The sequence below is a fragment of the Ambystoma mexicanum genome, chromosome 1q, assembly GCF_040938575.1.
Source record: "Ambystoma mexicanum isolate Mex_15411 chromosome 1q, UKY_AmexF1_1, whole genome shotgun sequence".
Taxonomy (NCBI): domain Eukaryota; kingdom Metazoa; phylum Chordata; class Amphibia; order Caudata; family Ambystomatidae; genus Ambystoma; species Ambystoma mexicanum.
The window spans coordinates 798,326,298-798,343,145 of NC_090922.1; the positions used below are offsets into that span (position 1 = coordinate 798,326,298).

The 16,848-nt window shown below is 47.5% G+C and overlaps 1 protein-coding gene across 1 annotated transcript in view; it reads left to right on the forward strand.

The window, feature by feature from the left end:
* The window catches only part of PLA2G4A (phospholipase A2 group IVA), a 2,090,704-nt gene that overhangs the window by 1,866,145 nt on the left and 207,711 nt on the right, over positions 1-16,848 (forward strand). The window lies entirely within an intron of this gene.

The window sequence follows — 16,848 nt, forward strand, 5'->3', positions numbered from 1 at the left end:
AAATCTCGGACATCTATGGCACGTAAACTTCTCCATTAAGTACAACCGCATGGGACCCGACTCTTCCAGGGGGGGAGTTAGTGGAATTAAGAAATTGTTGTTATGTTAATGAAAACAATAAAAAAAAATGTTTTAAAAAAAAAAGAAAATTATTAGCCGATTGCATTTTTAGATGTCGTGGGAAAAATGTTTGCTACTCAGCTCCTACTACAACTGAGTGGATAAAATTGTCAGGAGTTGCTGATATTCGACAAACTGCTTTTGTAAAGGTTTGTCGGGTGTGGGCTAAATCTATTTCTAATCAATTTATTGAAAATGGAGGCTGTAAGGCAGGGGAGTAGCTAGGTCTGGAAAAGACCCGGGGCTAAGCTTATGTCGGTACTGTTGGGACTGGGGGCTAGCTAGTCTTTTGGCTGTAGCTCCTGAGATTCTATCCGGGGCTACAACCAAAAGATCAGGGGCTATATCCCCCTTAGCCCCCCCCAGCAACGTCCCTGCTGTACGGAAAAAAACTAAAATATACTTGGCCTTCATAGATGTAGCCCACACGTTTAACAGCATTGACCGTGAGCTTTTGTGGACAACACTAAATAAATGGTGATGTCTAATAAGCTAGAACTTTACTCGAATGCCTCCATAAGAGTCCGATTGGAGCAGCAGGGAACTCTTTCACCGGCAATTACAACATCCAGAGGAGTGAAACGGGTGCCTTCTCGGAGCAACACTGTTTAGGTCATTTATCTCAGACATGGGAAGTGCCCTAGAGGCAATAAGAGCTTTTGCCCCAAAGATAAACGGAAATAGACTGAGTTACATTTTGTACGCTGACGACATCGTATTAATAGATGTCACTCAGATAGGCCTACAGAGAAAACTGACGGCACTAAAACAATACACAGAGGCAAAAATGGTCTTGTGATGAACCCGACAAAAACTGAGATATTGGTGCTCCAAAATCTTATTGGTTCGACACAAAAAACTTTGGAAAAAATTTAAATGGGTCTTCGGAAAAAAACAATTAAACTCACGATGGAGACCCAATATCTAGGCGTAATTATAAACTCGCGCATCAACGACGATCAAATGGTGGAGAAAATTTGTCGGAAATGTAAAGCTTTGGCAGCCCAGGGAACAGTAATAAATAAAAAGTATGGGAGTTTCACTCTAAAACCGACAATAGAATTTTACAAAGCTAAGGTCATTCCAGCGTTGATTTTTGGTGGAGAAGCGATGCTGGGCTGCCCGGCTTTAATATGGTCTTGGTGTGAAAATACATATTGGAGCAACATTTTATTGCTGCCAAGAGGGACACCAATTGCTTGCATCAGATAGGAGTTGGGTTTAACCTTGATTAATGCAAAGGTGATGTGGAATATGCTTTCAGTGTACAGGAAAGCACTGGGAGCCGACGACCTACCGCAATACCAAATATTGCGCACAGATGTACATAATACGGATGAATCCATACTGAGTAAGTGGAAGCAAAACTGTGTGAATATGCTAAAACCACAAGTCAATCAATTAATGCTGATCCAAAACCCCACTGCTGTGAAAAGGAAATGATGGTATCAGGATTGGTGTGAAAACCTGGATCAGAGAGCGCATCATAGATGCATGGCGCAGGTTGCCCCGGAAGCAAGAGCTGTGAACACTCTCCCAAAATATCTTCAAATCTTCCCGTGCAGAATAAAAAGGAAAGTCTTTATGAAATTTCGCATGAACCCGTTTCAAACCAAAACTGTAATGAACATAAGAAGCAATGATAAGAATTTGGATGATGAGTGCAGGTTCTCCAGAGCTGAAAAAGAAACATTGAAACATCTGGTGTTATACTGCAAGAAACTCACTGAGATAAGAACTACTCATCTAGGGTCCAGAATTATAAAGAGACCACACCTCAATGGGGATGATTGGTGGAACTTGATGGCAGAGGGAACTGACATGAAATTAATCTTTGCTCTAACATTTTATTTGGAAAAATTAGAAGGTATTATGGCAGAAAAGGACTGAGTAGGTTGCCGCCAGTCTGAATTTTAAGATTATGTGAATTTTGTGTGTTGAGAATAGCATGATGTAAATGATGATTTATATCTGTAAATACAAAAATACAAAATGTATATTGATTAGTTATTTTGGTAGAATTGTAAATGCATGGAAGTGAATTGGTTATGAATGCATAATATTTTAAAAGTTTGTAATGAACTATATAAAATTAAAAAGAATTAAGAAAATATTAACTTTCAAGCTGCTTTCGACCAAGTGAACCTAGAGTTATGGAAAAAGCTCTGTGCACTTGGTTGTCGGGAGTGGTTATTGCAGATCATTGTGGCTCTCGATGCAGATACATCAGCACAGATACGGTTAGGCAATGATGGACTTCTTTCTAGGGACATCCGTATTGATAGAGGGGTAAAGCAGGGTTGCCCTCTTGCTGCCCTGCTTTTCAAGCTCTACATTTCGGATTTATGAAATGTGATGTCATTGAGTGACGAATGCCTTCCGAAGATCAGTCTTTGTACAGTTACAGCCATGTTATATGCTGATGATCTTGTTCTATGTGACCACTTATTGTCGGGATGAAAGCAATGCTGAATGCCTTTGCATTGTACGCAGAGGAACATGGTCTGACTGTTTAATTTAAGAAATACAAAAACAATGCTGGTTACATCCCGCCATATAAAGAGTAAAACAATGAGTACATACTCAGTGATATTCCTGTTAAGGATTAGAAATGTCTATTAAAAAGGGACATAGCGAGATTATAACAACAAAATCTTGCAAAGCCAAACAAATTTCGTTCATTGTCTGTAAATTTGCGCTGGGTCATGCAGGGTTTTCACTGTGTTGGATCCTTGTATTGTATAAGCAGTGGTTCTATCCAGTAATTCTGTATGGGTTGGAGGCACTTGAACTCCATGATTTGGATTGTTTGCAAGTACTTGAGGGCTTCTTTTGGCCTTGTGTGTTAAGGCTACCTCGCTCGACATCAGTTGAGTAAATACGCCTGGAATTAGGTTTACCATTGTTGAAAGCGCTAGTTCTCCAACTAAGAGAACTTTTTTTTAAAACTAAAACTCTCTCGATCTGTTAACAATGCTGGGAGCGAATTATGGGTTGACCCAAAAACAATGGGTTTGTAAATTTGGTAAGAGGCATTTTCTGTTATTGACTGGACACCAGATTTCAAGCGATGTGCAAATTACTTGAAATTAAAAGGGGCATATTCAAGACGCATGGAAAAATGGGATTGGGCTAGCAACTATGACCCTTAACAGAACCTTCATGGGTATTGGGAAGTTGCTCAGGTTACCAACCAGCCTGTTTGTTCTATTTGGGGGCCCAATGGAAAATCCCGCAGGAGGGGAGATTCTGTTGAATCTGTAAAATTGTCTCATGTGTAGAAACTGTGAAACATTTGCTCACTGAATGCCCCAGACTGGGACATATTTACATGACTCTGCTAGGCCACCTGACACATGAATATGAGGTGATAAAATCACTTTTGAATTCTGGTCATACTGCCTAAACACAGAAAATGGGTCTGTTCACATTGCCTTGTACAGAGTATGGTGCTGTGTGAAAATGCTCTTTGATGAACCCAATAGTTGGGTTACCTAACAGAGCATCAAGGACCTAAAAAGGACCACGACAGCGGTTATATGACATATTGATAGGGATTTAGCTACCATTCGAGTGCACCGAATTTTAAAACGCATGAATTGGAAAGTGTAAAAGAAATATGCTTATCTGTTTTGTAAGTTGGTGTGAATATTTACAGATAAGTATATGTATGAATTAAGTTGTTTTATGAACTAGGTTGTTCTATGTATGATAAATGTTATTAAGTCTATTGTGGATGTAATGTTTAATTTTTGTAAAAGTTCATTATTGAACTAAATACAAATAAACTAAAATAAACAATGGGCCTCATTACAAGTATGCCGGTTTGGAAAGAGCAGTGCTGGTAGCACCGTACCGGCACCGTTTTCCGGACCGGCACATTCAGAGTTGCAAATGCAGAAACACTGTTACCAGAAAGTGACACCCACGGCGCCACCGCATCCGGTAGCAACATGACCGTAAACTGCTGAATGAGTAGGCCTGATGTGCCTGAATTACCGGCACAACATTAGAACGGGCACATTCAGAGTACTGCCTACATGGAAACACTGCCATAAAAATGCCACTGTAATACCGGCACCTTGGACCAGGCATTAAACAATGCCAGGTGAGCAGCAACAGACCCCAGGTGTCCAAAATCTTCCCAGCTGCGCACACCATTGGCCACTGGGATTGTACACAAGGACCACACTCGCACCAAACCCCCCTCCCAACACAACCATGCTGGCAAACAGGCCACAGGTGTCCAGAATTAGCCCAGCTGCACACCATTGACCACTGGGAATGTACAAGAGGACCACACCACCTCTCACACAACCATGCTGGCAGTCGCTGAAGCAGCAGAGAGGGAGAGGAGGTGGCGGAGGCACAGGAGGCGAATGAGGAACCAGTTGGCAATGCATAACCTAAATGGACAGCAGGTAGCACCCCGCAGGCAGCCACCAATACCCTGCATCAGGGCCATGTCCTGGAACCTCCACCCAAGCCAAATCCACACCTTGTACCGGCTTAACAGGGAGACCATGACATCAATCTTCACCCTCATTCATGACGACATCAGCCTGATAAATATACGGACTGCAATCCCCCCTGCTGAAGATAGTGTTGGTACTGCAGTTCCTGGCAACCGGCACATACCAATACACCTCGGGTGAGCTGCACGGGCTGTCACAACTCTGTTTTTCAAGGGCCTTGTTCCGGTGTCCAGTTAAAGTACCTAAATCAAAAGGATCGAATGCCAAAGGTGAGAGTGCATTCGACCGAAAACAAAAGGATCGAATTTTTTTTCAAAATGTAGATTTTTTTTTTGCTATAGTTTAGCTTAAAAAAAGGTGTTTTTACACCAGAAACGGGGATTTGGGGGGGGACCCTCTCTGCCCCCAACTCCCCCCCCACCTCCCCCCAAAATTAATAAATTTGATCCTTTTTTTCAGTCGAATTGACTCGACCCTTTTGTCATTCAACCCTTTTGAGTCGATACTTTGAACTATAACCCCTTGTTCCAGGTCCTGGATGCACTACTGCGCCATGTGGCAGACCACATGGCCCTACTGCCAACCCCTGCCCAAGTTAATGCCACCAAATTGGCCTTCCATGCCCTGGCAGGCATTAATTGCATCAGTGGTGGCCAGACATGCCATTGAGGCAGTGTATCGAAATCGCAAACAATTCCCCTCCCTCAATGTGCAGATGGTCTGTGATGCAGAACACCTCATCACTCGTTATTGAGCATGGTTTTTGGGATCCACTCGTGACTCAATGGTCTTGCGGAACTCCACCTTGCCAGGGTACATGGCACAGCACAGCGGAGAGTGCACCTGGCTATTGGGTGAGTAGAATGACCAATGCATGACCTCAGTATAATGGGGGTGGGTGGTAAATAGGCACTCACAAGAGAGCACCTGGCTGTTGGGTGAGTAGAATGGCCAATGTATGACCTCTGTGTAGTGGGGGGTAAATGCACAGTCAGCAGAGCATATGGCAAATGCAACCTAACACACACACATTGCATCCTTGATTTCAAAGGCATGGAACGCATGTACCAAATGAGCATACGGATCACACCCAATCCCTATCAATTAGAAGTAATTGAGGCAACACAGAAGTACCACATGTACCAGAATGCACCACACAACCTACAAAAGTGCCTGCCATAAGACTGTGCACATCCCCCACCGCCTACATCACAGACAAGTCAAATTAATGCAATCCTAAACACCATCAGTGAGCCCCACAGCATGTAGCTGGTACACATGCCTGTCACAGGAACACATCCCCATATGCATCTGACATGTATGTGGACCTGAATGTGGCACACATGAACAAATGGCAGTGATACAACATATCAAGGGACACAGTATGGGCTGATGCAATGGGCATAGAAGGACGCCATGAAGGCATAGGCCAACATGTGAAGGTGTGTGAGAATCAGTGAGGGAAAATTGACTACAAAACACCCAGTCAACAAACCTGCATAGGGAGCAAGGCAGTTGTCGCCATGCCTATCGGCAACCCGCCGTCCCCTACACAACTGTTAAGCAAGCACCAAATGTACATTACAGGGCATACACCCACCGGAAACTGTAGCCAATTCTGACAATGAATGACAACCACACCCATGCTGCATCATGTTTGATGAACGATAAACGTATCACTGCACAGATGTACTTATAGCCCAAATCGATGCACATCTGTGTGCCATTGTGATACAAATTGTACCTTTGATCGCAGACATGCAAATTGACATATGAGCGCTCAGAAGATATAGAATGACATGGTGAAGCAAGCAAAACACACATGAAGGAACAATGCAGTGGGATTGGACATCGCTATGTGAGAAACATCAAAGGGAACACGCATATGGCCACATCCGGAGGCCTGCAGGAAGCCAGACTATGCCCCTGTTGGGATTGTGCCGGACACCAGACACCTTACATGCACCTGGTTTACCGGTGCCACAGGGCCATTACAGGTTGCTGTGGCCCAGGAAGCCAGGTGCTGGTAAATTGCAAGTCCGCTTTACCATGGAGGGCCATAGTACGCAATGGGGATATGGACATGGGACGATTGGCACTGTTGAAAAAGGTGTTGGTGCTCCCATTAGCACACTGCCTACCGGGCCAGCAGCGCACAGCAGTGTCGGGCCTCTTGGGCGCTGCAGGTGCGGTAGGCAGATTGTTCTCAACGTACAAGATAAGACAAAGCTCCTAGTAGGCAACCACACACCCTTGTTTTCATACCAGCAAAAGTATACGTAGAAGCATTCAAGGACATTTAAATGTATGACTGCAGACAGTGAGCACGCCGAACAGTCTCAGATCAAATGAGTGACCAACAATTTGATTGTGGTTATGGCATTGCATGTGACATTGCAGCAATCACTAGGGTCATCTGTGCCATGTGCTCCGTCTTGTGCTGAGTAAATGTGGGAAATTGGTACATGCACACTTCGCTGACATGAAATTGCCACCACAATGATTCCATCCGTGATGCCGTATACCCCCCTCACGCCATGGCTTATGACACCAGTTAGACAGCCACAGGACGTGCATGAAGAGGGCGACGACCGTACATGTATCCTTACACGAGACACTAAAGAATCGATATTTGGACTACTCAAGGCAAGGTTCCGCTGCCTCAGCAGATCCGGCAGTGCCCTCATGTATTGCCCCTTAGAGGTGGGCAATATCGTTCTGGCTTGTGCAGTGTTGCACAATATGTGTATTAGACGCAACATTGCACTGCCCCCGGACATGGACCCTGCTGAGGAGGAGGATGGGGATGACGATGACCGGATGCCATTGCCCCACCGGGAGGCCATGGATGGACAACATGCACGTGATGCACCGATTCACAACTTCTTTTGAACACTACTCACAAACACGTGGTGCACAACTGATGGCACTTATTTCTGAGCACATTCAATAAAACACTTTCTACTCGCGCAGAAACGGAATGTCCAATTGTGATTTATATGCAGAACCAAGTGTATTGTACATTAAGTATTGTAACTGCAGGTGGACGATTAATACCCTCCACAACTTTCCCTCCCCTCTCGCCCTCCCCAACTATCACTCCCAACTATCAATCCCCTCCTCCAATTTACAATCTCCCCCTCCCTAACTAGGCACAAAATAGTGCAAGTGTTCAATGCCCATCCGTGATCTTTGCCATGTCCATGGTTACACACTACTTTCGCCCTTGCTTGGCGGCATGTGTGAACTTGTGTGCCGTGCCAGAACGGTGCACTGATCGCCTCCTAGCGCTGCCTGGCTGGGAGCTTGCAGCCGTGGAGCTGGTGGAAGCCAATGGTGTGTGGTCGCTGGTGATTCGGCCCATGCATGCCTGGAGGGCCAGTGCCTTTGTCTCAGCTATAGTGGACTGGACGGGATTACCCTCACGAACCCTCCTGGTCAAATGTACAGTGGCTGCAGTTGACCGGCCAAGTCCACAAGCAACTCGCTGTCCAATGGTGTGGTTGCTTTCCCTCATGAGGCGGGACTCCTCCAGGTGCTGCTGCACCAGGGCAGTGAGGGTGTCTTGACACTCCTCCATGCCTCTGAGACGCGCATTCATTTCCCTGACAGAGGGGTAGGGTGAGCGATGTGGGCTTGATAGGCTCATAGGGCTGAATGTCTCACCCACATCTGTGGTGTGATCGGTGTCGTCCCCCGTGGCAAGTCCAGCGTCTCCAGTTGCATCCCCATCAATGGTGTCAATGTCATGGTAGTCAGACTGCTGGGGTGGGGGTGGTGCCCATCCCCATGCCGTTCCCCTTGTGTGTGCATATGCCACAGCAGATACTGCCAGGTGGTCCACGGCTGCTGTGGTGTCCTCCACAGGGGCTGCCTGGTGCACAGGGGCAGCTGGGGTGTCCTCCACAGGGGCTGCCTGGTGCACAGGGACACCTGGGGTGTCCTCCACAGGGACTGCCTGATGCACGGTGGCAGTTGTGATGTGCACACTGCCGGATGTACTGCCACAGGACGTTGACGGCTCTTGTGATGTCCGCCTTGCACGTCCGGTGCCCCTAGATGTGTCTGGTTGGCCGCCGTCTGTGTCAGATGATGGGCCTGAGGGTCAATGAAATGCATGATGTCCGTGACCTGCCTCGCTAACAATTGTACAGTTACATGCAACATGGTGATTGTGCAGCATTACATTGTGGGGGCATGCAGTCCCGCATGGTATGGCAAACTCATGCATGTGTTGTGTGGCCACAGCTGCAGGTACTGTGCAGGTGGCACATGCAACACAGCTCTGCTGGGACTGCTGCCATGTACACCCGCATTTGGCTGTGGGTATGGCGTGCTGGTCTGCTTGTGTGCAGGTAGTTGGGCTGTGATGATGGGGTGCTTAGGGGAGTGTTCGGGGGGTGCATGCCTAGAGTGATGTGTGACCTGGTTGCATGCCCAGTATGTGTGTGGGGTTTTGGTGGTAGGGCTGGCAGGGTCATGGAAGGGCCATGCACTACCCATTGGATGGGTGGGTGCCCATGTGTGGGTGCAGGTGAGGGCTACTAGTGTTGTGCTGTGGTGGCAGTGGCAGCACGGCAGGCACACATGCAGTACTCGTTGCCAGGATGAACAGTGTCTGTGTCGTGGATTATGTTTTTTCACATGGCAGTAGAGGCTGCCTATGAGTTGTTAATCAGTGTTCTCAGGTGCTGGTTATTGGGGTGGGGGGGGGCCTGGGTGCATGGTCAAGGCCGTACCCATGGTATCCATGCAGGTGTCTATGGGTGTCCCTGCAGTGGGTGGGTGTGATGCAGTTTGCAGGTGACAATGGGCCTCATAACGGGTCCGGCGGTAAACCCTGCCAGTGCTACTGACGGGTTGCCGCCGGATCCATAAACAATTACCAGCAACGGACTTCCTGGTGCCACCAGCCTATTACAAGTCCGGGGGCCGGGAAATCAGGTGCCGAAAATGTTGTTGTTCCCCATTCCCATAGAGTCCCGTAGGACACCGTACTTCCCTGGAAACTCAACCTGCCAGCGCCGCAATACCCGCCAGGGACAGGCCTGTTAGGCGCTATAGCCCTGGCAGCCAGTGTAATGGGGCATCATGTGTGTGCCGGTCCAGAGACATGTGTGCCGGTGAACTTACAGGCACCCTTGTTTTGGGAACCCCACAGTCAGGATGTGGGCTGCTGTGTGGTGCCTTGTCATGTGGATGGGTATGGGGCATGCATGGTAGGCTAGGCAGGGCATGTGACTTGCTTTGCGCCACATTGACTGGGTGGGGGGCATGCTAGTGCTGGATCGGGTCTGGGTGATGTGGGCAGTACTATGGCCATTTGTAGTGCAGAGGTGGTACTGGGGGATAGGGTGGGCAGGTGTGCGCTTTACATTTGGGCACTTATAAGCCTCAACAGGTGTCCCACCTCCGCTGCACCGACTCCCTCCATATGCAGCACACTGCTGCACCTCTCCTCCCAGCGCAGCAGCTTGATGGGGATGGTCCGCCACCTGTATCCGTGCAGTGCCTGTGGTGTGCAGCAAGGAGGTTGCACACCCTCAGGCGCAGGCCATCCCTTGCTTGTGACGGTCCTTGACACTGCGTGCATCACCCCCATAGCAGTCACCTTCCAGGCAACTTCCTCCCAGATTCCCTTCCTCCAGAGCTGCGTGCTGTGGCTCTGGTCTGCAGACAAAAGGTCCCCGGCATGCTCCTCAATGATTTCAACAAGCATGTTGAGGTCAACCTCACGAGAGCGTGCCTTGCGCTGGCAGGTTTGCGGGATGCATGTCCAGTACAGGGAGATTGCAGTGGATTGTGACTTTTAATGGCCGCCAGGCTCTTTCCTGCTCTGGTGATGTTATTTCCGGTGGTTCCGACTTCGTCTCCGCGTTGGCGCTACATCCGGCATGCACGTGGTGGAGGCCGATGCATGCCAGCCTTGGTGGCGGTACATCCGTCTCCACCGGTGTTACCGTGATGGCAGTGGCATCGTTTCTGCATATATGGGATGCGCGCGGCCGACAAGGCGTAATACTACCTCGTTTCCGGTGGCCCGCGGTGACGGAACCGGTGGGACCGCCATCACGGTAACACCAGATTTTTACTGCCGGATTCGGAATGAGCCCCAAAGTGAGGTTTGGTGAGTCATTTCAAGGAGCTCCAAATAATTCTCATGATTATTAAGGATCCTTTGGGTGATTTAATTTACACCAAGTCAGCGTGAGGTGGATGGAAGGAACAATACAATTCAAATGCCTTCTGATTGTAATTTAGAGGACTTTTGAGCCAGTTAGGCCTATAGTTGGTAATTTATAGGAGGCGCTGCGGAACCCTGTAGGCTCGCTCCTGGCCCCTTGCCTTTTTGGCGATTAGAATCTCTTGGCCTTGGATCATCATGGCTGTAATATGGAAGGCTATGTAGTTTGTGGTGGGCGTACACGTGTGAATACAGATGGCACGCCCCATTTTGCTAAGTATTTGAATAGGTTTACTGCTGCATACCTGGTGTTGAAAGATGCCCTCAGACTCGTGTTGGACAGCGTGAAGGCATCATGAAGCAAGACGCAGACAACAGATTAACTTTCATTAACGAAAGGAATTTATTTTAAACGTCCGAGTGGAGTAAGGACTACCTTGCTCTATGCTAAATTGGGATTTCCCTACCTAAAGAAACTAAGGGCAGTCTGTGTCACTAAGTTCAACTTAAGTCTGTCTGTATCCAAAACATATACTTGTCCTCACAACTAAATATATACAATTTGTAGGGATGTCGGCACCAAAAGAAACAGTGCTCAAAAACAAAGTTATGAGCTTCCTCCCGCTCGGGCTCGTTTCACCTTCCTCTTCCCCAAGTTCAAATAGTTCCACAAAAAGGCTCGGAATTCCCTTCTGCAAGTGCAACACAATTCCAGGATATCTCGAGGTTCCCTTCCCTCCAAGTTCAACACAGTTCAGCTCTCTTGACTTTCAACACTACTTCCAGTTTCACTTTATAATCCTTTAGACTCTTTAATAGTTTGAACAGATGCTTTTTCACTTCAGCACTTATACCACACAGTTTTTGTCTCTTGGCTCTTTCCCAGGTCGGACTACTCAGTCTAGGCTCAGTTGTCAGACCACACGGTCCACCCATTAAAGGTCACACAACCGATAACGCATGGCACTTTGTAGTGCTTTTGGTTTTCCTTAACTAACAGGTTTTCCACCTTGTACCTGTATCAGTACTTAACATGTGGTGTGGTTTTCTCCTTGGCAGTCTTTTGGCTTTGCCACAACTTGTATTCACTGTATTCTGTGTTGTATACCTTCTTCGACCACCTTGCTTTCACATTGTCCATTCAAGTTCAGCAACTTGTCTTTCACGCTTGCTTTTCACTTAGTTCCTAAGTATTCATTTACAGGTTTTCACTTGGTTCATCAATGCTTCTTAGCGGTTTTCACTACTTTCACAATAGCACATCATTCGCTTTTCACTCGTGCTGTAATTTCACATTATTTCCATATCTTCCCTTTAGTTTGGTATTCAGTATATGCTGTTGTATTTCACAAAATACTCAGCAACTTGTTCAAGATTCAGTGTTCCCTCATTTCGGTTCCAAGCCCCATTCTTCTAAGTTTTAATCGCTAACAACAAATGTCCAATTCCCGCTCCTGAAGCACCTGGTACGAGTGTTCCCTGTCTCACACTCACCAGGGCTTGTCTGCTACTCCTGGCGTCTTTCTTCGGTTCTCCGACCTCCACTTCACTCCCTGGTACGCGTCGGGAGCTCCAGCGTACATCTATCGCCACCTGTGAACCTCGTGGGAACAGGCGGCATAGGCTACTGCAGGGGCTCCGACCTTCTCGCCGCTCATTCGGGTCGTAGTGCCTCTCTCAACCCTCTGCAGTGCACAGCGTCTTCTCCACTGCCATCCCCTCCAGCCTGCTCCCCTCCTCGCAGCTGTGGCCTTCTAACCAGGCAGGTTCCCCTTTCCACGCTGCTGGGCCCTACTACTAAGCACCTGTGACCTTTCAGTAGGTTGCAGATGTGAGTACTTTGCCTGACCACAAATGTACCAATTAGCCAGACGTGCCTGACCCTCCATAGTCATCTTGCCCGTCTCGGTACCACAGTGGTGACATTGACTAGGGGTGCATCACTCCTAGTTGCCACTTCCTCGTCCCAGTCTTAGTCATATGATTGTGGGACAGTGGGTGTGTGTGGAAGGGTTATAGACTTACAATACCCTATGAAGGCAGGGGAGGGTAAGACTAATTCTCATATGGGAAAGTGGGGTTTCAAGTATCACTTGAAGACCTCTCCCCACTACCTGAGGTCCCTCCACCCAGGTCATCCTCACTTGCATAGCCCCCCTCCCGCTGGGTCAGGATCCAAAAGGGATGGCCTTTCCCTGGCCACCTGAGCGGAAGATCGAAGGGCAGTAGATTGGAGAATTCTCTCAGGTTTTTCACAACAGATGTGAGAGAGATTGGATGTTTGCCTGGAGGCCATCAGTATGCTGACAAAATCTGTCTGTCATCAAGGGGTAGTCCCCAGATTGTGAGCATTTCGATTGGCCTGGGCATGACCCTGTTGGCAACCAAATGTCTATGGCACAAGTGAAACCTCAGCTGGCAATGGGAAGAGCGGTCCCTGATAAAGGCCCCAAGGGGTGTACCGGGGGGACATGCGCAGTCATAGAACAAAGGGTTGTGAAAAGTCATAGAAGTGTTTCCACGCAAACTATAGGAGTCAGTGGGGTTTCCAATACATCATTGGCCTATTCCCAAGTGGATGGACATAAGGAGGGAAATTTGGACCATGGCAGGTCAGTCATTCAAAGTCCAGTTATGTTGAGGTCCCGATCCAGTTGTGGATCATTGAAAGAGGTGCTCAAAAACTATCCATTAACAGGTTGGAGGAATATGAACTTGATTTGTTGCTTTAAGGGTTTAACACATGGTAATAAAAATGCCTATAAAAGAGCCCTGGGGAAAGCCAGGTCGGCAGTCCTGAGGCTTTCAATTTAGATTTGTCGAGATGCTCTAGCAACACGGGGGATTGTGGTGTTCGAGGCTATCAAGGCAGACATTTGCATGATTCTTAGTACCCGAGGTGTGCCGATATGGGCACTGCCATGGTGGGTTGTGGGGATAAGTGGAAAAACAGAGGTAAATGTTGACTCCAGTCGTAATGCTTGATTTGACAAGAACTGAATTAGAGTTAAGATTGAGGCAGGTTGTGTTCGGTGGCTAGCGAGCCTCCAAGCAGTCATTGGAAAAGGTATATGCATGTGTTACGCAGGTCCCTCCTCAGAGGCAGCTTTGAGGGGGCTTGAGTGGCCAGCCTGGAAGGAACATGGGGGCAGTCTGAGGTCCAGGGAGACCGCGTTAAAGATACCAGCTTCAAGTGGATCTTTGGGGGCCAACACTGTTATAAGGATGTTACCTGGTCATCGCACTTGAGCTCTGACCGATTATGGTACATTTGACATACAATGTACCTTTACCTTTCCATCAGAGGGGTAGCGGTTGAGTGGGGACAATACACAATCAATTTGGTCCACACAACATCTGATGTGTAGGGGAAAATGCAGGAAAATTAACCATGTTATCATGAAATATAGCTGGGTTTAAAGGGAAAATAGCTGATCCTGCCGTTGAGGGTATGTTGAAAAAGTATGACATCCTCCGACATGAGACACGGTTGGAGGAGAATAAAGAGTTTGATGGGTTAAGGGCTTATCAAATAAAGGCTAGGAGACGCAGAAGGGAAGACCTTTTGGGGGGCTGGCAACATTGTTTAAAATTTCCCTTAGTTGCAAGATTGTCGAATTTGAGGGGCATGTTGATGTCCCCCTTAAGGTTTTTTAGCTTGAAACAACAGATGGTGTCTCAATATTTGTTGCCAACGTGTAGAGCAGGCCATCCTCTCCTAATGTGTTAACCCCCTCAATCCTATTAGGTCTTGAGTGACTTTGGAAGAAACACCCTGGGAAAAAGGTAATGTCGACATGCCGGGGGAGGGGGAAGAGGAGAGATTGTAATCTTAAAATAGGAAATGACCCCATATGGGTTGTATGATCCTGAAGAAGATAAGGTTGGTTATTCCTGTGCCAAGGATGAACGACTCCAGATCTTGTGCAGAGGGCCTAAAACTCTGGCACTGGTTAACTAACATTGTGTTAGGCAGAAACCTGTGCAGTTCCCTCTGGGACCACTGCAAAAGATTTAAGACGACAGGTGTTTGGCAGTAAACCCACTTGGTAGCAGTCTGCATCACACAGATTCACTTGGTAGCTGTGGCTGAGCAGTCAGACTTCCCTCAAGAAGAGTTAGGCAGTATACAGAGTATTCACAATAGGTCAAAAGAACACAGTAGAACAAGCAAACACTGACCAGAACTTGGTGTAAAAGAGACATAATTATTTATTTAAAACCACATCTAATAAAACATACTGGCACTAATATCAAGCAGTTCAAAAACACGGTCACTAAAAGATATACACTCCCTTCAACGATTAGTTAGACAAGTCTTAAGTAAAGCAACACTTATTTTCAGACAGCGGTGAGCGCTTAACGAAGATGGTACTCTAATCAATCGGTTTAAAAGGGAGAGAAAGGCAGAGCAAAGATAGAAACAGATCCCAACACTTTCGGAAGAACACAGTAGGAGAAGAAGGCAGGTTAAAACCGTAAAGTCAAAGTTAACAAGGCCGGACCCACTTTAAGAGGCACCGGTTGAAATGTGTCCAAGGTCACACGGTTCAAAGTGCCCAAAAGTCTCGCAATAAGTTCAGAAAGAGTTGGACCAAAAAGAAAGGGACCAGTTAGATGTTCAAGGCGGCCAGCCCAGTCCAGAAGGTTAAGGGATTATTATTAGCTTGTAGCAATCTTTAGAAAGGGAGGCCTGGTGGACACAGTACCTTAAAGTGGTGAGAATACTCCAGCGGGGGCAGTTGTTCCTGGCAGCGGGTGCAAGTCGGTGCTTCGTCTGGGGGAAGAGAGGATCTCGTCGGGGAGGAAGACAGGAGTCCGTTGCACTGCCATGGAAGAAACCAGCCGCAGAGTTCTCAGTTAAAATGTGCAGTCCTTTTATTCACGGTCCAGTGGTAAGTGGCTATCCGGTTGCCGGGGTGCTTGGCACGGGCAATTTGACCACAAGACGTCCTGGGATGCGAGAAAAAGAAGGTAAACTGGTTGTGCCCACCAGTCAGGGGAAGAAGACTCTCCAGCCGGGAGATCTTCTCTGTCGTTGGGAAGTGGTGAGTCGGTTCAGCAGGGCTCCACCGGTGGTGTCGTCGTAGCAGGTCGGCTCAGCTTCTCCCTCGTCGGATTTTCAGGTCCTGTGGCAACTTGAAAAGTTCCAGTCCCAAAAGCCCTGCTTTTATGCAGCACACCCCCATTCACTCAGCCTAGCTGTCAATCAAACATGCTAAGTGGTGAGCCGGCCGGCTCACCACTTGGGCCAATCACATAAGAGTGCGACTTGAGTTACCAAGGTAACTCAGTCCAGGGTGCCTAAACCCCCTGTGGAGAAGCCCGCCAAAAAGTGGAACAAAGGGCTCGACTTGGGTTGGAGTCACAGAAGAGAACACAAACCCCATTTTAGAATCGAGTTCTGGCAAAAAATACCAACCTGCGAATTAATATTAAATAAATAAACCAGCGGTATGTTCAAGGCTATAAGAATTAAATAATTAAAGTTGGTAGCCTCGAACAATGGGAAAATCCCATAGAGATATATTCGCGGTCGAATATAAAAAGTAGTATCCACTGCCACCAGCCAAAACTCGATCAGGGGGGACGGAGACGTGCCCCCTCAAACAACAGACCCCGGGGCAATTGAATTGCCCCGACCAGTACGTCCACAATATGATGGTTTGTACTGGTTTCTGTTCATAATTTGGGACTAGCAAAGCCAATGGTGACTTTACATGCCCTGGGAGACAGTAGTCAGTCCCAGGGTATGGAGTCTATGTTGGGGGGTCGCTACGACACCCCTGGGTTACGGCACAGAGGGTGCTGTGTAACCCACATAAAAAAAACACATGAGACCCTATGGAGTAAAAGACCCCATAGCCCATAAAACACATGGAAAGTTAAAGGAACACCTCAAATCATGTCTAAGAGTGGGAGCAAAAGAATCTCACTCTTAGCAGGAGAGAAAAAAATAAACCCCAAAAAATCCAGCAAAGCTGCTGGGGGACTCACTAGGTTTGGGAAATTAGCCTTACAGAGAATTCTCCCTAACACATGGGTATAAGAACTCTAAATTGTAGGGTA